We start from the raw sequence: 22493 nt of genomic DNA, 5'->3' as shown, positions 1-22493 counted from the left end.
AAAACTGTGTCAGGAGTGGGATTTGAACCCACGCCTCCATTTGGAGACCAGAAGTCCCTTAACTCAGGAAGGAGTCAAACCTTGAGTCTGGCGCCTTAGACCGCTCGGCCATCCTGACCGCTGGTGTAATAGGATAGACTGCTATGATTTTCTTTTACCTTCTATGTTAATATTTAAGAAGTATTTACCACGGTTTCAGTGCACATAAAGCATGCAGGGATGCAAAGACAGTCATCATCTGTGTGGTTCTAAAGATGGCTGGATGATATTTCCTGATTGTTAGGACCAGTTTAGTAAAATCTGCACTGAGGCTAACGCTACATTGAACAGTGGGACAACAAAATGCATACATGTATACTTTTACTCCGATACATTTCCTTCTAAGCGTCTTCGTTACTACAAAATAAAATCAGAAGAAATTTGTTAAACTGCTTAGAAAAAAGCAGTTTGGCCAGTCATCGCTCCTAAAATTGCACCTCCATTCCCACACTGATCTCACTAAGTGGCGTATGCGTATTCAACGCCGTTTGGCCTCCATTGGCCTACATTACATGTGAATTTTTGCCATAGCGAGCAGTATAAAAGGACGGACGTCCGCAGAGGTAGGTTGGTTGGGGTGGCAGATGGGTAAAACACAGGACTTTCACCCAGGAGAACCAGGATCGCGTACCACGTGTAGCATTTAACAACTGTTTTTTTTTTTGTTTTTTTTAAAGCCTTCCCCAATGATCTTTTCCTAAACCCAACCGTTTATTGTTTTCCTAAGCGTGTGACGTTAGTCACCATCGTGTTTTTGTCGTTATGTCGTTTTAGTGTTACTAAAGCCTTTCCCAATTTGGTTTCCAATCTGATGATCGGTTCCAAATTTAATATGCGCGAGTTTTGGTTTCCGTGTAGTGGCCAGGCGCTCGTTGTGTTGTAGCCATGGAGCACAGTAAGCAGCGCTCTAAAGTGTGGCTGAAAAAGCCCGCTAAAACTGTAAATCACCATTGAATCAAAATATTATCTGTAAAATAAGCATGTGACCTGTTTCAACTCCACCCTTCAAAGAATCAGAATCGTCGAATCGAGGATAGGTAAGAACCGGAATCAAAAGCAAGATTGGGAATTACAGCTCTATACAATAATACAGTAGTATTAATACAGTAATAATACCAAAGTGGGTGGTTTTGCTGCTTTAAATATCTGAATTTTTCTTCCACCACTGACTATAAAACTCACCTCTTTGAACTTGCTTTTTCCTAACACACTTTCTCAGTTTTTTCCCTTCTTTTCACTGCCCACCTCTCTTGCTTGTCTCTGCTTGTCCATGGACCTATGTGTTTTCTTTTGTCTGTTATGTAACCTTGTCTATGTACCTTGTCTGTTTGTTGTATCTATGTAACCAAAACTGTAAAGCGTCTTTGAGTGTCTTGAAAAGCGCTATAAAAAATAAATGTATTATTATAGAGACAAATACCTTAAGTAGGCTACAATACTTGAGAAGGCTACTTGATCATAGCATGCAGTTCATAAGACAACCCCTCGTTTTGACTCCTTTCCTTTCCTACTTTCCCTTGAACGCATCTGAGCAGTGAGTGCAGCGACAACGTGGCCGGGCGGAATGTAAACAAAGGATCCCAGTCAGTAAACGGGCCCAATCATTAAATAAACCTTCTCTTTTCATTTAATCTGAAACATTGCACAAACACACTTTAGCATGTAGGCCTATACACATGCATACTGATTATTCTATCTTAAGATAACGCATTTGAGATGAAAAAAGGGAACAATTAGACCGAATGAATCCACTTAGAATGTCATTTTAAGTCAATACAAGCTGTTTCCCCAGCTTAGGTTTCTTGCCCAACGAGTATAGCATACCTGGAAGGAAAGGGGGTGATTGAGAGAATAAGGAGCCCCCAGCAATGATTGGCGGTGTAACACGACGCTTCGGGAGTCCTGCATCATCACATGGCAGATGGAAATTTCCACTCAGTCTTCTCGCTTCGTTAAATGTAAAGGGTCTCCAACTCTTGTCTCCACTAGTCCGCCTGCTAGCTGCTGCAGCTGTCCGCCACACCGAAACATTAGGTAAGCCCCTCCAACATTTACACCTCTATTACACTTAGGCCTATGACATGTTTTTATAAATCTACCCGCGAATGTGATTTGCTGCCTTATTTTGATGTTTGACGGCGGGTTGCTTTGATTCTTATGGTTGCTTTGATGTCAAATGGATTCGAGAGGTTTTTAACAGGCTTATGTAGAAAACGTAGGAAAATAAAAAAGAAGGATTGTGCGTGAGTTTTCCAAAGACTCGTTTCTCTTTTTTTCTCCTTGACTCTTTTTCTCAGATGCATTCAAAGTTGCAAACTAACACGCGAAAGAGAACGAGCAACAGCAGCTGTTTGTGGAGCGCTTCCTCTGGGTGTTGCCTTAAGTCAAGAAAGCAGGGTAACGCGCCAAACACGCGTCTGTACTTCTGCAAGAGAAACAGGCTTTGTGGTCTGGTGTACGGGGATCGTTTAGTGTCGTATTACGCTCATAAATAGGCTACACGTTTGCGCTGAAGGCACCAGTTGATACTATGGTTTGAAACTCCAATTTGCATGTTGTGTTGTGTTCACACTGTGCTGCCAAATGTCCGCCTTTACTGACACAAAGGCGACTATTATTATTGTTTTCCAGTTTGCATCATGTAGGCTAGACTGCTTTTGTGTCTGCTCCCAGCGTGTATGCAAGTCACAAATCATAGAGTTTAAGTTATTTGGAAAGGATAAACAGAAGAGGAATATGAATAACGGTGTAATATATGGGGCATGTCTTTATGTAACAGCCAACAGACAGTAGCATGCTGAGTGTGGCCTGCTGCAGGGCCCACTGAGGGCTAATAAATATGTTGTGACTGTAATCACAGGCTTACGGAAGAGGATTAGGGCCACATGCGAAAAATGTATGTGAGTTCTGAGTTGGAAGTCAGAATTCTGAGGGGGAAAAAAGTCAGGATTCTGAGTTTAAAGTCAGTTTTAGGGGCCGGAATTAATGTGGATTCTGAGTTTGAAGTCAGATTTCTGAGAAGAAATTCAGAAATCTGAGTTTAAACTTCTGACATTAAACTCAGAATTCTGAATTTTGTTTCTCAGAAATTGGAGTTTAAAGTCAGAATTCTGGGTTTAAAGTTAGCTTTCCGAGAAGAAATTAAAAATTCTGAGTTTAAACTACTGACCTTTTTCTTAGAATTCTGACTTTAAACTCAGAACTCAAATACATTTTTCATATTGGCCCTAATCCTCTTCCGTACAGGCTCAAACTGCTGCCATGCTCTGGTTGAAAATATTGTGCTAAATTGCAGAATTCTTTTTAACGTAACTCCAAAAACTTGATGATGGGCTACCCTCAGTATCACCACAGAAACTCGATTTTTCTTTCTTTTACGTCATCCCTTTCTCATCAAATTTACTGTTGTTGAATGTAGTCTTCCTCTGTTTGATTCTGTAAGTACTTGGGAATCACTTTGAGAAAGAAAAGGCAATAACAGGGGACAGCAGTGTTTCCAAATGTCTCTGTTTTAGGGGCTCGGAAAATGTCGGAAATAATGTGAACGCGAAGCGTAAACATAGAAAAAGATATGCGTTTTTAAACTAAACGTATTAGTGTGGCTGTAGTAGTAGTAGAGCTGCAAAGATTAATTGATTAATTGAGGTTTTTTTTTGAAAAAAAAAGCAAAAAGTCTCTGATTCCATCTTCTTAATTGTGTATGTTCTAGTTTCTTCTCTCCTCTGTGACAGTAAACTGAGTATCTTTGAGTTGTGGACAAAACAAGACATTTGAGGACGTCATCTTGGCCTTTGGGAAACACTTTCAGACGTTTTTCACCATTTTCTGACATTTTATAGACCAAACAACTAATCAATTATTCGAGAAAATACGGTTATGTTGCTGCCCTAAGCGTAAAACAGAGGGGTATCCTTTTGTTCTTCGTGGGGATTTCCAAAACGTGCCTTTGCTTGGCTACTTTTCATACACATGCTCAGTTGTTGGCACTTTCTTTACTGTAATACTTTATGTTCATCCTCTTAAGCCACTATTATGTTAAGCATTTGAAGCGACAGCCCATGATCGCAGCCACATACAGCAGAGCGACTGCTCATAGGCTGAAAACAAAGACTAGACTCAGCCAAGAGAATATCTTGGCTTTGGAACAGTTAAGTGGTGTGTTCAGTTTCTATCATTGCTCTTCTGACTGCTAAAAATACCCCGTTGCCACACAGTGTATTTATCCACATTCAAACCCGCTCTGTTCTCTGTGCACCTTACTTACGTAACAGTTAGAACGGATCTGGCAATGTCTTCCCTTAGCGAAGCTCACCTATGTCTTAGTCACACAGCTTTTTAAGTTTCAACACTATAGACAGTAACAGGGCTGCAACTAACGATTATTTTCATTGGCGATTAATCTGTTGATTATTTTCTCCATTAATCGACTAGTCGTTTGGTCTATAAAATGTCAGAAAGTGATGACAGATTAGTATTTCCCAAAGCCCAAAATGATGTCCTCAAATGTCTTGTTTTGTCCACAACTTAAAGATATTCAGTTTACTGTCACAGAGGAGAGAAGAAACTAGAACAATATTCACATTCAAGAAGCAGAGAACCGATGAATCAATTAATCTTTGCAGCTCTATACAATAATACAGTATCATTAATACAGTAATAATACCCAAGTGGGTGTGTTTTATGGTTATGTTAAAGCTTTAGTGCGTAACTTTTGGATATTAATGATTGCCGTCACATTCAAGCCATTGCCAAATGAGTTACTACAAAGCTGATAAAGACTATCAGCTTCACACAACTCTCTCTGTATTTCTCAGTATGGCTATGTTCAGAAGATTATGTCGTCCACCGACTTTCGCGGCAGAAACTTGAGTGAAGACCTCTTCTGAAGAGTCCATCATGTTTTTTTTAATTCTCCGTGTCCTTCTTGGCTACTAGCAACTGCGTGTTGGAGGGGTGGGGGTGGTGCGCGATCACCGAAGGGTTGTATCATGTGGACGTACCGACAGTGATGTTGTCATTACTTAGAATTTCTCATGGGGGAGACAGAAACTACGCACTATAGCTGTAAAGCTTTGAGGTGCGAACTCATGGCGCTTTAGTAAAGGCTGCATGCATGCACACACACACAACCGTTCTCCCCCATTATTTTTTTCAAAACACTGTCAACTCATTAAAACAGAACAGTTTTCTTTAAAGAAATGTGCCTAAATAGGGATGAAAAAAACAGGAAACGAGAAAGATCACAAATGTCAGTTATTAGAGAAAAATTAAAGTCACATTGCCTGACTGCAACTACCCATTTTAGAAAAGGAGTTTGGAGTAAATAAGGCGTAATGAAATTGATTAAAGTTCACTTGTAATCTGAAAAATTGCATTATTAATCCCTCTAGTTTAAGGGGTCACTCCAGCCATTTAGTTGGCACTCTGTAGAATGTAAGCAGCTGCCTGTTGTTTTACCTGCGGGATTGCATAAGTCAATGACGTGGAATTGAGTACACTTGTAATGGTCACAAAGCAACCATGTGCATCAGAGCTTCTTTTTTTTTCCAAATGTGAACCAGGGCTGCTCGATAATGGAAAAAAAACATAATCACATTATTGACCCACTCATTATTTTACTTTAGGTAAACAATTTAGTGCACAAAAAAACAAACTGCCAGTTTGGGACTGTGGTTCACAGGTTCTTAGTGAGCAAATGTTAATATGCTAAAGTAGGCCAAAGTTCAGCCATAGCTACATTTAGGGCTGGGCGATATGGAGACAATCAAATATCACGATATGTTTGACCAAATACCTCGATATCGATACCGCAAAGATATTGTAGTGTTGACTATTGGTGTTTTCACAAAATATTTACACAATGAGATTTTTGATAAATAATCATCAGTAATGTGGATATAATGACTAAGTGGGTAAAGGCAAATAATAGAACAACTACAACAGTCTGGTAAGTTCAGAAAATGACATAACTTTACTGTAATGCAGCCTTTAAAACCAGGAAAAGACAACATTTATGCCATATTAAGATATTACGATATCCAAAATCTAAGACGATATCTAGTCTCATATCACCGTATCGATATAATATCGATATATTTCCCAGCTCTAGCTACATTGTTAGCTTCAAGCAAAAAGTCAGGCACTGCTAGGCACTGTTAGGCAAGGACACTAGTGGTGCGTCTCAGCATAGCCATCTAGCGGTAGGGGGTTTGAACACAACATAAACGTGAACCACTGTCTTACATGAATATTTCTGCACATAAACTAAAAAAAATTAAAAGTCAATATAGTATTGCTAAATAAAATCGCGATAGTGTATAGATTTTTTTCTTACACCCCTAGTGATTTCTATAAACTACAGGGTGTATGTGCTTCTATCATAGTGTGCGTTCAGTAAAGGTAAAAACCAGTTGCAAAAACAGGCAACATTTAACTTGCACACTTTATATGTATACTTTTTGTATACATATAAATAAAGGTTTGTAAACCAAAAAAAAGCACAAAATGGTCAATTTATTGATCATATCATGTTAAAAAAAAAAAACGTAAAACAATAAAAACAGAAAAACAGACAGGATCCTCAGCAACATATAAACAACAAATAAGCAACTCAAATAACATTGTTCATGTTCAAAATGGGTAGGAAGAAGTTGAAAACTTTTCTGGTCCTATACCCCCCTCTTCTTTTTTTTTATACATTATTCATAATAGGAATTCAATTTGCATCTAGCGTCCATGTTCAACTCGGCCGGCTGGAACAAATCAAACCTTTTTGCACGATAACAAGAACAAAGACAACAGGAACATCTGCCAAGAATGTGAACCAGAATTCAACACGCATCAGTATTGATTAGTTAGAATTGCGATCAATAAAATCTTAGCGATCGGTGACGTCATCACAGTGTCTAGTTGTCACTCGGTAAAGTGTTTCTAAAACTAACAGGTCTCTGAATAATAGAGCAGGACAGGTGCAGGGTCGCTGATGCAACGGGACATGAGTAAGAGTCCCAACACTGTCTCGTCTAAACGGACACACAGAGGATAATGAGTTCATTCAGTGCATTCTTATGACCCATTTTGCATAATTAAATTGACCTAATTTATGTATTTATACTTGCATAATGTTAAAAAATGCTATTCAGCTTCTGCTGCACTTAATTTGACCGGCTGCAGATTGTAGAAAGGGTCCTGGCAGTAGGGCTGCTCGATTATGGGAAAGAAGAAAAAAAATCATAATCAAGATTATTTTGGTAAATCACAATCACGATTATTTAACACGATTCCTCATTGACTTTCGGAAAGATGTTGCATTTAGTGAACCTCAAAAAACAGAGAAACAGTTAAACAAATCCACACTGAAAACACCTTGAACTGTGAAATTTCCGCTTCATACTTTTCCCGTTTGAACTTTTTGAATTCCCCTTTAAAATAAAAAAATATATCAAATGTTTAAATAGTATTAATAATAAACACATATTTTGAAAACAAGTCAAATAAATTACAAAATACAAAACGGACAAAAATAAATTAAATCAAAATAAATTTGTGTCATAAATCCGTGTCATTCAGAACACAAGACTAAGAGTTAACTCGCAAAACGCAATGGGCAAAACAATAATTTTTCTCGTTTACATTGTTTTATGTGATCGTTAGGAGCCCAAATCGCGATCAAAAGTTGATTAATTGCACAGCCCTATTTGGCAGTTGAATTGCTGAGTTGCGAGTTTAAAGTTTTCCTACCCACAAAATATCTTATTTAAAGGCAGACTCAAAATACAATACTGCATGCTTTCTTTAGAGGATATAAAAATGTCAACCCTTGGTAAATAAGCAGTCAGATTCGTTTGGTGTACAGTATAACCCCCAGCTGCACTTCACTAACAAACTTGGAAATGCACAATGTTCTGTACAGAGTGTTTGTCCTGGTCTGTGTTGGCCAGTGTTCATCATGCTGCAAATAAGAAATTTATTCTGTAAATGCAGTGTTCTGTTTAAGGAGCCGTCTGTCCCAAATGCTCGGTGGCCAATGACATCTTGGTACAGGTGACTCAGATATTTAGACAAAAGCAGCGGCTGGGTGCTCTCAAATTACACTGATGTGGTGTTTTTGTGGTGGACACGTTGTGAAAAAGAGCACAGGCTGAACTTTCTTTTAGTCAAACAGAAACTGAAGTCATTTAAATCTGTTTTTTTTTCAAACAGACAAAATCCTCTTAGGCCCATTTTCCTGTGTTCTCTAGGGCTGCACAATTATCAACAGGTGCAAAAAACACATCGGGAAAGGCTGCGACACATCGTGAAGAACACTATGTTTTGTGTTAGTTAATGGAAAATGTCAGTAGAAAACTTTAACTTTTAACTAAACTTTAAAATGTAACTCGTTCTTTTTTTAGGGCTGCCTTTTATATTCAATGTTTAATTTGTTTAATAAAAGAATGTTGTAAATGATTTCCTTTCGTTTGTTTTAAAATCAACAAGCAATTTGTTGTATTTTAGCAGAATACTGAAAGCAACAGGGATGCAGAACTGAGTTTAATATCTGTTTATTTATCACAAGTTTATTTTTTTTTATTCAACCTTTATTTAACCAGGAAAAATCCCATTGAGATTAAAAACCTCTTTTTCAAGGGAGTCCTGGCCAAGAAGCAGCAAAAAAGTTATAAACATACAATACGATTACATATACATTATGAAAAACAATTACAAAGGATCGACTCAAGTGCTCTCAATCTGGACTTAAAAGCGTTCAATGAAAGTAATTCAGTCAATTTCCAGTCTTTTTGCAACATGTTCCATGTGTGGAGGGCTGAGTGAACAAAAGTCCTTTTTCCCAGTTCTGTACGGGCAAGTGGAACAGCAAGCAACAAAAGATCATTCAAACGCAAACAGTGAGAGCCAACACTCCTCCGTGAGATTAAATTACAGATGTAGGAAGGCTAAAGACCAAGCATGGCCTTATAAATGAAAGTATACCAGTGACCCAGCCTCCTGGAGGACAAAGAAGGCCATCCCACTCGGGAATACAGTTCACAGTGATGGGTCAAGACCTTGCAATAAGTAACAAGTAATATCGCTATTAACCCTTGTGTTGTCCTTCGGGTCACCGGGACCCGTCCAGTTTATTTGACGTTTTGTATTGGCCTGGCCAATTTTTTTTAATTTTTTTTTTATTATATAAATTGCACTTGAGAATTTACCTTTTTGGTACTAGAATAATATAATCAATTACTTTTTTTCAGTCCACTGGATGGACTCATTGAAGTGAGATGAACAAAGAGAAATATATCCTTTTAGGTAAAACAGATGTTGACAAAATTTTCCTTTGGGGACATAATGTGAAGTTTGAAAAAAGGTAATAAATCGCAAAAATATTGTATCGTGACATAAGTATCGTGATAATATCGTATCGTGGGGCCTCTGTGATTCCCCACCCCTATCAAGCCCTAGTGTCCTCCTCCTTCTACTAAAGTCAAGGTTGAAACCTTGAGCTTGAAAAGAATGACATATTGTATTGTTACAAAGCAAGATGCTGGCGTCATCAGGAGCAGGCAGATCAATACTAACTGATACGATCAGAGCGAGGGTCCGCAAACGACGGTTTCACAAACAAGGTTAGGACATACCAGGTTTGCGTTCAAAAGGCCAACATGTTGTGTACTGAAGTCAGAGTTTCTGTTAATGTGTTTTATTTGCCTTTGGCTCGAACTGCAGTGTGATATAATATACTAGATCCTTCACAGCAATGTCCGTTTGCCTTTTGAATTATCCTGGAATTTCAGTGTCCTCTAGGGCGGCAACTAACGATTATTTTCACGGTCGATTAATGTGTGGATTATTTGTCTCAATTAATCGATTAGTTGTTTGGCTTATAAAAAGTCAGGAAATGGTGAAAAATGTTGATCAGCGTTTCCCAAAGCCCAAGATGACGTCCTCAAATGTCTTGTTTTGTCCACAACTCAAAGATATTCAGTTTACTGTCACAGAGGAGTCAAGAAACTAGAACAATATTCACATTTAAGAAAAAAATAACTCCATAATCAAAGTAGTTGTGTTCTATATTAGTGTTTTTTGTTTGGTTTTTTTTTTTGTGCTTTCCAAGAATTTTTCTAAAACTTTTCAGCATAGCTTTTGTACTGTACTTTTGTCATTTTTTATGCTCACTTTATTGAATTTCAATGAAACAGCCTGCACTGCTGCTTGCGTGGATTTATGGCCCTTTGTTATAAATATTCCAAATGTCCATTTTGATTCCAGGCCAGATAAAATACCCAAGGTCCTGAGGTTAAAATGACAAACCACCACTCTGAAATCTATCTGGAAATACTGGGCTAGTGCAAGCTTACTAAAGATGTTGTCAGACAACAGAAATGTGGTGAGAGAAGAGTGAAACGTTCGTTCCTCAGTGATTTCTCTAGGGAGTTCTGCAGTCTTATTATTTCGGCTCATGTATCGTACATCCATAAATTGGAGCCGTCCAAGCTCAGCCAGAAGGCATGTGCTAGGGCTCCTTTTTATGTGTTACGTAAATAAACACTTTACATCAGCTCAGCTTTTGGGACATTGGCTCGTATGATCTGACTTGTGGGTTTTTAGCCATGCTAAAAGCATGTGGCTCAAAGGAATGGCAACTTTGGTCCAGGCTGAAATATCTCAACAACTGTTGGATAGATTGAAAACTTGAATTTGGTACAGTCATGGTCATGGTCCCCAGAGGATGAATCCTATTGATTTTGCTTTAGTGTAGTTTTGTACCAAAGCGCAAATGTTAGCATGCTAACATGCTAAACTAAGGCTTTACACTACAAAGTTTTGGTTTAAAAACAAATATCTTTTGCTACGCCATGGGGTTTCCGAGCCCCTAAAACAGAGACATTTGGAACACTGCTGACCCCGTTTCGGTTTGAAAACTACGGGGTTGCTTTGTAGTCCGGATGGGCACAAACGGAAACTTTAGACGACTACCGCGTCAGTTAGTCTTTTCAGTTAGGTATAGGCTTACATACCTTTTAGTAACAGTTCTCCACCTCGTCGTCGGTCCAAGCTAATACATCCCTGGTCTTACTTTTGGCCATTGTTCTCTCTCCAAAGTATTTTTCTGTATTTTCAACTTCCATTCAATATCCATGATTTTGAACCGCAGTGTAACGTTAGGAAATCTGCTTACTGTTTACACTGGCACGTGCATGCGATATGCGTTGTCAGATGAACGGGGATTAGTGGCCTTCTGCCACTGGAGATAAAACTCTTGTGTGGACAGAAGTTGTTTTTTGTCTCAAAACGCACCTTAAAATAAAGCCCAATAGTGTGGATGTAGCCTAACTGGCGAACAAATTAAAATATATTGTAAGAATGCTGATGTTAGCATTTATGTTGTTCTGGGAGACCATGAGACAGACGTGTCTTGTACAGTGCTCAGTAATTCATTACAAACATACATAAGCCTACATGATGAATAATACAACATGATGTATTACTGTAGGTGTTGGTTTGAAACACACCTACTGTACCTGTGAGGTGATAAATGACAGCCCTGACTGAAACACTTGTACGTGTGCATACTTTTGAGGAAAGTCTGTTCAGCCTGAGATTCAGAAATATGCAGCTGAATATGAGCCAACACTAAACCTCAGCATTGTCAGGCCTTGGTTCTTTATGACCATGGTCATCTCCTTAAAATATCAAGGGGCTGCTAATGTATCAGATTTTAGGAATTCTTGGATGGGAGGATTTCTAGGTTAAATGTAGTGTAAAAGACAGTGATTTAAAATGGAAATCTACAAGATATGTTTTTATTTCAACTTTAATTCCCGGTTCATGGGCTTCAACAAAGATGGGAGACCAGACGAAGTATATGCTTAAAATAGGCACTTAGTTACCAAAAAACAATACTAAAGAATAGAAGAAATGTGGAAGTCAGTAATCAGTCGTGTATGCATGCATGTATGGGTGTGTGGAAATGTCGTAACAAGCAAAACCAAAAAGACACATGCGGTGAGGGAATACCAGCAGACCGCAGCTATTCAAAATTCAAAACTACATAGCCTAACATTCAATACAAGCATTTTTCATTCCCATCTGACTATATCATGTTCTATAGAGTCCCCCCCCCCCAATCTCCACTCTGCGACCCATCAACTCTGCTGAGAAGCATTTAAGAGTGACAAGACAGAAGTCTAGAGAGATTACACAGTGGTACAGCCAACATTTAAGAGCCACGTGCTCTTGACAGAGTATCTGTCCGGATGGGGAAAAGCAGTCCATGGCATCAACCTGTGGTTTGGGCCATGCAAAGAGTTCAACCAAAGTTATTGGATTGTGGACCAGAGGAACACTACCCAAGCCTTTGAAGAGACTTCAAAATGTTGCCAACATTTGCTCTTCAAAGACGTCATTTTAACTTCAGCAACCCCTAACCTTTCACCCAGTATTGCGTCAGCCACCTTGGATATCAGGAGCAAATTAAGAGGGAGAAAAAAACAGGAAGAGCAGGAGGATAAGCCAAAGAAAGCATCTTGGGAACAGTGATATCTTTTACCGAATCCGTGAGATCTTTTTGGTCAGTATGTACACCTAGCGTTACACCTTCTGACCCAAAATACTCTTAATGTTTAACACAACTAATACCAGTGTTCAGGTGTCCAACCAAGTGATCTGCAGCTACACAAAAACATTAACCTTCAAACTGCCTTGCCTTTTTTAGAATTACAGCTAACCAAGTCATCTTGGAACCAAACGTTAATAATAGACCATGGCATGGTCTAATAGTCCACATGCTTCGGAAATGTGTGAATAAAAAATTCCGCAAAAGGAAAGAGGGAGTTGTCTCAACGTGCCTCATATAATAAATTCTTCCCAAGTGGAAGCACTGACGCTGGATCATCTGGAGGAGGGTGTGTGTGTGAGCGTAGTTTAACACAGATGTGTGTGGCTCTCAGGTCTGTATGATGTGGTTGTGTTTTCTGTAGCTCAACCATCGGTCGGCCAAGGCCTCAAGTGTTACATATTATAACTTGAGCACAGTAGCCTCCTGAGTTACAACACTTCACATAACCAGCAGCTGTAAATCTCTCCCACTGTACAAGAGATGCTTCAGCAGTAGCTATTATTGGTTGGGTATGGTTGAACCAGCCTCGACAGGCTCCCGCACTGTGAGCATTGCAACCTTTTTGCAGTTTATTGTGATTACGTTTCTGGTACCATTAATGTTACAGAGATGACAATGAGACAGTAGTGATTTAGGCTGAGGTGCTAGTGTGCTTTATCAATTAAAGGAATGGTCCAGCATTTGGGGAACTGTGCTTTTTCGCTTTCTTGTCGAGAATTAGATGAGAAGATCGATACCACTCATATCTGTATGCTAAATAGGAATCTACCCATTACTTTAGCTTAGCATACAGACTGGAAGCAGAGGGAGACAGCCAGTCTGACTGTCCAAAGGGGACCTGCCACGTTCTTTGTTTGTTTCCTTTAGTATACACAGGTTGCCTGGCAATTTCACGGTGACTCCTGGAACTCACTGCTCAGAAAATAGGAATGTTTTCACATTATTTTATGCATTAAACTAACAAGATATAACATGTTATTTAGTGAGCTGCAGAGGTGCTGGTATGCAGGTTGTGTTATCTTTGGACATACTGTAGATAAGAAGCTATTTCCAGTTATTATGCTAAGGTAAGCTAATCCGTTGCTGGCTGTAGCTTTATATTTAGCGTACAGATGTGAATGGTATCAATCTTCTCATTGAACTCTCTGCAAGGAAGTGCACAAGGGTCTTTCCAAGAATTATGCCTTTAACTCATGTCACCTCAGAGAGGGGTGCATGTATTTATGGTTCAGCATATGTCCTAAACATCACAGAGAAAGTGGGTGATTTGTAGCAGGACATAGCAGCACGTTGTAATAATTCTGACTGAGTTTAATTTGCTAGTGATACTTATGCAGCTTGGAAGTGGCCACAACTTATTTGTAATCATTTATTTTGACAAATGAGCAGTTAGATAGGCAGGTTGGTTATGTCAAGAATGAATAACCCAAACATCCAACAATAACTGAATTTTCTACTTCCACTTCATTGCATTTGCTTTGTGGCTTCCAGTAGAGGATTGTGATTGTAATTTCCAGCTCCCATGACTTGTGTGAATTAGTTTAACTGAGTCAAGTTTGTTCTTAAATGACCTACCTAGCTTCAATACAGTTAAAAGATGTAATGAAATTGTTCTTGTCTTAATGCAAAATGTCCTGAGGAGGAAAAACAAGCGTTGGTCACATTTCTATAAATAATAAGTGTCATGTGATGTATGTTACATTATATAGCCGTCGCCTACTTGCAAACAAGTACACAGTGCTGATAGATTTTTGCACGCAGGGGCCAGAAATATCTGTTGCCTTGGACCTGTGAAATTCTTAGAGGCCGTCTTACTTTTAAAGACTCAAAGAGATTTAGAATATTATTATAACATATATACATATATAACACATTTTATCTTTCACCATGTCTTTTTTAGATAGTCCAAGGTCTGTTTTATTTGATATTTGAGCAGATATTGGATGTCATCTGGCCAACGATTTCCCAGCAGACTGTGTGTGTGTGTGTGTGTGTGTGTGTGTGTGTGTGTGTGTGTGTGTGTGTGTGTGTGTGTGTGTGTGTCGGATTCATCCATTCAAACAACCAAAGGTACTAAGTTATAGTCCATGTTGTCATGATGGACCTATGTTGTTCAGGTGATGTCAACACTGATGTTATTCTCCTGCAACAGAAATTAACACATTAACACGTCCGCGTCAATCTAGTTAAATGTTGATAAGCCAAAGAGGAGACCAATTCAAAGGGCTGCAGCTATTGATCATTTTTTATTGTCGATTAATCTGACGATTATTTTCTTAAGTAATCAATTAGTTGTTTGGTCTATAAAATGTCAGAAAATGGTGAAAAATGTTGGTAGGTGTTTCCCAAAGCCCAATGTGACATCCACAAGTGCCTTGTTTTGTCCACCACTCAAAGATATTCAGTGAAGGAGTGAAGAAGCTATAAAATATTCACATTTAAGAAGCTGAAATCAGAGAATTTTTACTTGTTGATGACTCAAACTGATTAATCGATTATCAAAATAGTTGGTGATTAATTGAATAGGTGACAACTAATCGATTAATTGATCAATCTTTGCAGCTCTACCATTTTTTTTAACAGCGTTCCGTTAACAGAATTTTCAACATCAGGGTTTTCAACAGGTCTTATGTTCTCAAGTTAAAACAAACGCACACAGAGGTGATTAAAAAAAAGATCAGCAGCTGCACATTGAATTAGAGAGAAATAAGCTCTTAGTATTACCTCATCTCCTATTTGAGCAATCACTTCACCAAATCCTGTGTCAAAACTAAACTAGACACTTCCTCGCCAATATTGAAACTATATTTTTGGAAAATTAGGCTAAGCTTCAAGTGAACTTCACAAAACAGTCAAAATGTGTTGGCAAGCTCAGCAGTAGATGGACACTGTCAGTAAGATGACTCAGTTGTGCCAATATAATGATTACAAGAAGTAAGTGAACATTGATCAACATTTACTGGAAAGAGTCAAAAGAAAACTGAAAGAGTAGAAGACCATACAAATGTGTCCAAGTTGGACCAGCCAGTTCAGATGTTGTCAGTCTATGTTCTGTTAAAGAGAAACCCTTTTCATACAACATCCATATTTACCTGCATGATACAGCTGGACACTTGACAATTCATCATGTACCAAATCAAGCGAACTAAACCTGTTTATTTCAAAGAGTCAAAAACTAACCATAGCCTACAGAGTGCCATATTGACACTGTATCACACTTCTAAGAAACAAACATAATAATAAAGTACTTACTTATACTTATAAATTATACTTAAAGGTGTGTAACGTGTTTAGTTCACCCGTTCACAAACTTGTCCTTTTTCATGAATATTTACCACCACCATCAATTCCAAGTATTCCTTTTGGCTTGAAATTTTACATTTGCATTTGCATGAACTGGGGTAGACGCTCCATATTCATGTTCCATCTTGAAATACGTTAGCCGGTAAGGGACATACAGGACATACTGCTCCGCCTTTCGTGTTTTCGCTGTCACATGATAAACTCACAGGTGCTGCCAATGCTGCTAATGGGTATCATCGCTAGTTTGAAGAAGGAAACATGGAGGACCACACGTATTCAAAATTCAAATTTCAGGAACAGAAGTCTTCTTCTTCGCCCAGAAAAAGAAAAATGATATTGAAAAGAGCAAGAGACCAGCTTTTTGAAGCATGAAGGCTGCCGTGGTGGTAATACGTACTTTGAACTGCGTGAGGCGAGAGAGTTGATTGCGATATATGATCTCAACGCTAGATGGGAGAAATTCCTACACATTGGACCTTTAAACTACAATTCTTGTCATAAATATGCAGCTAACGATTATTTTTGACATGGATTCATTTGCCAATTCTTTTCTCAAATAATCATTTGCTTTATAAAATGTTGTAAAATGGTTAAAACAATTTCTCAGAGCCCATGCAAACATCTTTAAATTTCCGACCAACAGTCCAAAACCCAAAGATATTCACATGAGATGAGAAAAAAGCAAGTTATTGTTGGGGTATTTTTGTGACCTTAACAGATAATCGATTATCTAATAGTTACCCATTTATTTTCTATGGATTTACTAATCGATTAATAGTGCACATGCTAACTGAACCAATGTTCACATTGCCGATGAGTGTTTTTAATTTTCTATTCTGAGAGAATATATTTAAAATTTGCTATTCTTTTACACCTAATATAATATTAAATTATTCATTAATCGTTATTACTCTGAATTCGTTATTATCTAGGGAAATACACTTATACAAAATATACACACAAAATATAGTAAGTCTCTTGTGCCCAAACAGCCATCCAGTGTCCAGGTGTTCCTCACTGGTAAATGTCCCAACATTCAAACTCTAGGTCCCCACTTTGTATCAAAAACTTGAAAAAGATTTGAAAAGTTTGAAGTCTCAAGCCCTAACACAAGATGACATCATCAGGGTTATTTTGTCAGGCTTTGCTAAGCTTCCTACAAAACAACAGAAGACTTTATACAACTGTTGTCTGAACAGTACTTCTTGTGATGATTAAACTGATCTTCATGTGTAAAATTGGTGGAGTGTCCCTTTACGTTTTTGCACTAAAGATAAAAGAAATCTCTGCCATTGTGACAAATCATTACACCTCTTTGTGTAATTTTATTCCTGGCTCAACAGGTTCTGGCATTATGCCACAGAGATATCAGTTACACATGGTTCTTTGCCTCAACAGGACACTTGAAATCTTTTCGTTTCATGTGTATGTGATATCTTTGAGCTCAGTCATATAGCTGGCCGCTGCTCCACTCTGAGGTTTATGACCCCAACCCCCCAAGCTAACCCTTATCTCTGTTTGGTAAATCATGGCATTGACTCAGGGACAGCTTTCTAGTCACAGGTGATTGGCTAAGCATGTGAAGTCCAAAAAACACTTGAAGGACTGCGATGCCATTTAAGGAATGTCCCTGCAACTACAGAAAGGATTGTGGTGACGAGTTCGCTGTTTGTGGGAATTTTACTTTCACTGCTATTCACTTAGTTGTTTTCTGTAGGGATTCCTGTATATACAACTTATCAGCTGTCTTGTGGCTTTGCTTTTTTCCTAAATGACCAATACCCACATTACTTGACTAAGAAAAGTTGCATTTGTTATTTGGGGGATGGGCGTTTAGTCAGTTGAAAACCAGCAACTTAAACAGACGTATTTTTGTTGTAACATGCTCTACTAGCAGTTATGTTTGCATATTTGCTAATGAATTAGGCCTATGTTGTTTTGATTATTAATTTCCTGGATTTAAAGCAAGACTTTGCAACGTAAATTGCTCTTACAAATGAAAATTCACAAGCAAAAACAGACACCTTTTTTCAGCTCAATACACTCATTAGTTTTGCAGCTACAGCCCTACTTGGTCTGGTAACTTATGGTAGCCTTCATTAATGTTAGCAAACTTCAGGCAAAATACAGCTTCTTCTTCTTTTTCTTTGTGCTACTGTTACAGTAGGTTTTAGCATTTAGTATTATCCAATACTTCTTCACAGTGGCTCCTGTTCAGTAAAAGTTACATTACAGTCAATCTTCTGAATTGAATTTGGCCAATAATGTTCACATCACTGAAGAGGCTTTCATCCAAACGGTACCAGTAATCATGCCTTGATGTCGAAGGTACGCAGTCAAAAATATTTAGTTAGTCAACCATCAACTAGTCTATATCAACGAGGTATCATTTCCGGGATTGTTCAGGTGCCGCCGGAAATTCCGGCGGATGTCCCTCATTTCGTCCGGATGTCCGTTACCTTCCGCTTTCTTTGTGTTGGCATTCTAAACTCGGGTGGATTTATGAGGACTATGGTTGACTGCTCTGAGATCTCTGCAGGGTAAATCCAGACAGCTAGCTAGACTATCTGTCCAACCTAGTGTTAATTTCGTCAGACAAGACAAGAGTAAATATGTTTGTCAACGACCTTTTTTTCCGTGACTAAGACAAGACGATGACGAGACTGCACCAATGTCCAAAAACGCTGACTAAGACTAAATTAGCATGCATTATTGTTGACGATAAAAGACGAGACTAAAATGTTTTGCATAAAATAAAAACTAAGATAAAATCTCTCTTCATTTTCGTCTACAATCGTCTCTACTATTTCATCATGAGATAGAACTAGTGCAGTGCCCGTGTGGAGCGCGTGCCTGTTTCATACAGGCCAACTGCTTGGTTCCCAGTATTTTTTCTAACTAAGCGCGGTTCAATCAGGAGCGGCTCGGCTGCGGCTAATCTAGAGATTCGGCGTGTCCCCTTTTTTTCGTCTAGCCATCACACATCCAGGTAGCGATGTGGCCCGGGCGCGGGAGGAAGGAAGCCCGGTTCAGCCTGCTGCAGAAGCCGCTACAGCGCATAGCGATGTGCCCCGGCCCCGGGCAAGAGAAGGAGACAGGTTTAGCCTGCTGGTGAAACCGCTCTTAAACAGCTTGCAGAACGGCCAGAGAAATTTATGCAACCGTTGGCAACAAAACAACGTGCTGTAGAGCCCGGGAGCCCTGCCGCTTATCTAACCTGTCTGTGTACGATTGTATTTGCATGAAGGAAGAGGCTCCATATAAAACCAGACGCGTTTAACAAAGTTGCATTCAACAAAAATCATTCAACAAGTGTATTTTGTCAGGTAATTATGACATTTAACCAATATTTGAGATGTGTGAAACACTATTTGACTGAAATGGTTATCAGAAATAATCTCAGAAATAATTTATTTAAAAAAAGACTAAAATGTAGTGACTAAAACTTGACTAAGATACCTTGAGTTCTCGTTTGGCTAAAACTAGACTTAGGCCGGTTACACACTGGAAGCGTCTCGCGAGCGTGGCGTTTCTGTTGCGTCTCAGAAGCGTGGCCGCTGCGTGGATTTTTCTGTGTCCTACACACCAGAAGCTGCTCCTGCTGCTAGGTACAGGGAGGGCTGATCTCGGGACAGCGCCGACACATTCAAACTCTGAAAACTGGGTAAGTGGGCTGTCTGTTTATAAGAACTTTGTGTAGCTGGACCGTCACTCAGAACACACACTTATTGTAGCCTATTCTACCACCGAGAGTTGTTACTTAAAATAAATATATAGCCTACTGATTTGATTAAAGTAAGACAACGTCGGCAGTATTGACTGCAAAATATGTTACAGAATATTTCGTTCTGTATGACAGGTGCTATATTTGAAAATCTTTTCTCTGAAATTTTTTATTACATTTATATCTACATTGATGTCAAAACCTAGAGACTTTCAAACATCAAGATGTCATTTATTAATATGCATTCTTGTCTAAATGACATATAAACATATTTTCCTATTCTATTTTGCATGGAAACGCTTCCAACACGCTCGCGTCCCGCGAACAATAGGCGTCGGTTCTATTTCTAACAGGCACGCGTCTCAGGCGCGTCTCACACAGGCAGTGTTTAAGCTCTAACCTGTTAACATGGGAGCCGAAATATAAACTGACACGCCACGCGGCTGAAACGCTCTCGAGACGCTTCCAGTGTGTAACCGGCCTAAAATGACGAGGCTTTTAGTCGACTAAAACTTGATTAACAAAAAAAGATTTGTGAATGACTAAAGATGACTAAAACTAACAAGGACATTTGGCACAAGACTAAGACTAAATTAAAAATAGGTGACAAAATGAACTCTAGTCCAATCTGACTTTTCTGTTGCGCGACTAAAACAACTTTTGTACGTACACGTTCCACCAAAACAAGTTCCTTCCAGAGGCTTCCCATTGTTCTACGCCGACAGGAAGTCTCATTTGCAGCCTGTCACAGGCACACTCGAAAGATTCGGATTCTTTTAATCTAACCACATGGATTGGGCTTCCATGTTTTGAACCCACTTGAACGATTTTGTCTTTTGCCAATAGAAAGTTTTTACTCAACAGATTTAAAAAGTTTCGAAGTTGCTGTGTTGCAGTTTGTCCCTCACATGCTGCACTTGTGTGTGTGTGTGTGTGTGTGTGTGTGTGTGTGTGTGTGTGTGTGTGTGTGTGTGTTCCTCATTTGGGACAGCATTACAATGTGGACAGAGATAAAAACCTCATCCCTGACATGAACATGACCTTGGGCATGGTGGTATCCCTAACGCTGTGCTCTGATTGGTCGGTCGGCGGCACAGCCTACTCCAAAACCACTGCCAGTTGCCCGCAGCACTCTTGGGCATCTGTGTGTGTGCAGCTGCATGTGCAAACATTTGTGTGTGTCTTTGTCGGTACAGAAGAGACAGCACAATGACAGCAGTCAGTTGTTTCAAGCGTGTGTGTGTGTGTGTGTGTGTGTGTGTGTGCGCAGCATATTTAACAGCATTGGTGCACTCAGTCTTCAGTCTTACGGTGGCAAATGCTCTGGCCATGTAAAAATTTTGATTTCTAGATTACATTTTCTCTTCGTTAATTTTTTTCTTACTTTTATGTAATTTCTGTTAAGGCAGACGTGTGTGCATGTGTTTGTGTGTGTAGTGGGGGAGTTATGAGGGTGCTCAAAGAGGGAGGGGCCCTTGTCTTCCCTCATTGGTCAACAGAGGCCCTCCCTGCTCCCTTTTAAAAAGCCTGCTCTCTCACCTGAGACACAAAACAGCTGCGGCCGCTCACCCATTCACCTGTCCCTCATCTGTCTTAAGAATACATTTATTCCAAAAGAAAATAAAGGAACAATCCGGGGACCAATTTAAGGATTTTTTATTTATGACGTAAGTATGCCTGCTTTGCTTAAAAAATGTTGTTCATAACGTGCATGAAAAAAAGGTTACAAACCCTGGAATGATGGAAATTCTCCAAGTAGTTCTTTGGAGCAAAAGTTTTTTCTTGACTCTACTTTTCGAGCTGCAGTAGGGTGTGTTTAACCCTTGTGTTGTCTTCCCGTCGACTTTTTCCAACATTTTTGTTGCATTATTCAACGCTTTTTTTTTAATTCATGGTCAATAAACCTAATTTATATGACATTATACCTAACTTTGAGTTTAAAAAAAAAAAGCTAAAATATATGAATTACTTTGACTAATAGTTAAGATCAGAGGATGTTGAGTGGATCACATACTGGGTACTTAGGTCGACGTTAAGTCAGGATGCTGTTTTGAAACCATGTGTCAAATGCTATAAAATTGAATAAAACACCCACAATTCAATGGAAGAAGTCAAATGTGACCTGAGGATAACATGAGGGTTAAGGAAAACAAACTGGCTTTCACTGTTACAAGTGAAGTAGACCAGAGTCTCAGCAGTGTGCATTGCTGGAAGGAATTTTGCTTTCAGGTGGCTGATGCAAGAGTTTGTTTGGGTGGAGGAATATCAGATAAGAGACTTTTTCAGAGGGAAGACAGGAGGTTTTAAAATGATTTGTTGCAAGAACTGATCTACTAGTTCAAAGTGTTCTTTTAATTTGAAACTGTGCAAAAGTTTGGAGAAGTTAGTTTTTTCAGCTTTTCGATTGTCAATGAATGTTTGATCTTACCATCTGTACACATAGTGACTACAAGACATTCCGTAAATCAAGTGAAGCTATGAACATAACTGATATCGCTTGATCTGCAATTTCAAATTCAATGCAGGCAGTTTTTTGGCCCTACTAACTAACCTAACTTGTTGACTTAGAACAAAGTTCAGTGGTTTCTGCATGATATCTTTTAATGCTTTGGGTTACTTTCTGAACTTGCTAACAAGAAGTGTGATTACTGATAAGTTTGGTTGATTTGGTTGTCTTTTCCTGTTTTCTATTTTCACAAGTCACCACGCATGTTTGCTTCTGCTTTCAAAATTAGTGACAGCATGTTGGACCAACTGAAATTATTTTTTAATGCTGGTCATCATATCTAAGACAGTTTGAGACATCTAAGACAAAAGATGGAA

General features: G+C 38.9%; 1 protein-coding gene and 1 non-coding gene across 3 annotated transcripts in view; one reads left to right on the top strand and one right to left on the bottom strand.

The window, feature by feature from the left end:
* Positions 1–7: 7 nt before the first annotated feature.
* Positions 8–118, bottom strand: trnal-caa. The gene is made up of 2 exons: positions 81–118; positions 8–53 (listed from the first exon to the last, which is right to left on the bottom strand). It is a non-coding gene; the product is annotated as a tRNA-Leu (tRNA).
* A 1795-nt stretch (positions 119–1913) lies between these two features.
* The window catches only part of slc38a4 (solute carrier family 38 member 4), a 50041-nt gene continuing 29461 nt past the window's right edge, over positions 1914–22493 (top strand). The window contains exon 1 of one of the 2 annotated variants that reach the window (XM_031306463.2): positions 1914–2073. The gene's annotated coding sequence lies outside the window, so the exon portion shown is untranslated. Of the gene's footprint in view, positions 2074–21179; positions 21338–22493 lie in introns of those variants that run through there. The other variant, XM_031306464.2, reaches the window with a different exon arrangement.

Source organism: Sander lucioperca, chromosome 20, assembly GCF_008315115.2.
Source record: "Sander lucioperca isolate FBNREF2018 chromosome 20, SLUC_FBN_1.2, whole genome shotgun sequence".
In the NCBI taxonomy this organism is placed as follows: domain Eukaryota; kingdom Metazoa; phylum Chordata; class Actinopteri; order Perciformes; family Percidae; genus Sander; species Sander lucioperca.
The sequence above is the reverse complement of the archived record's forward strand: the minus strand, read 5'-3'. Positions and strand labels throughout refer to the sequence as shown.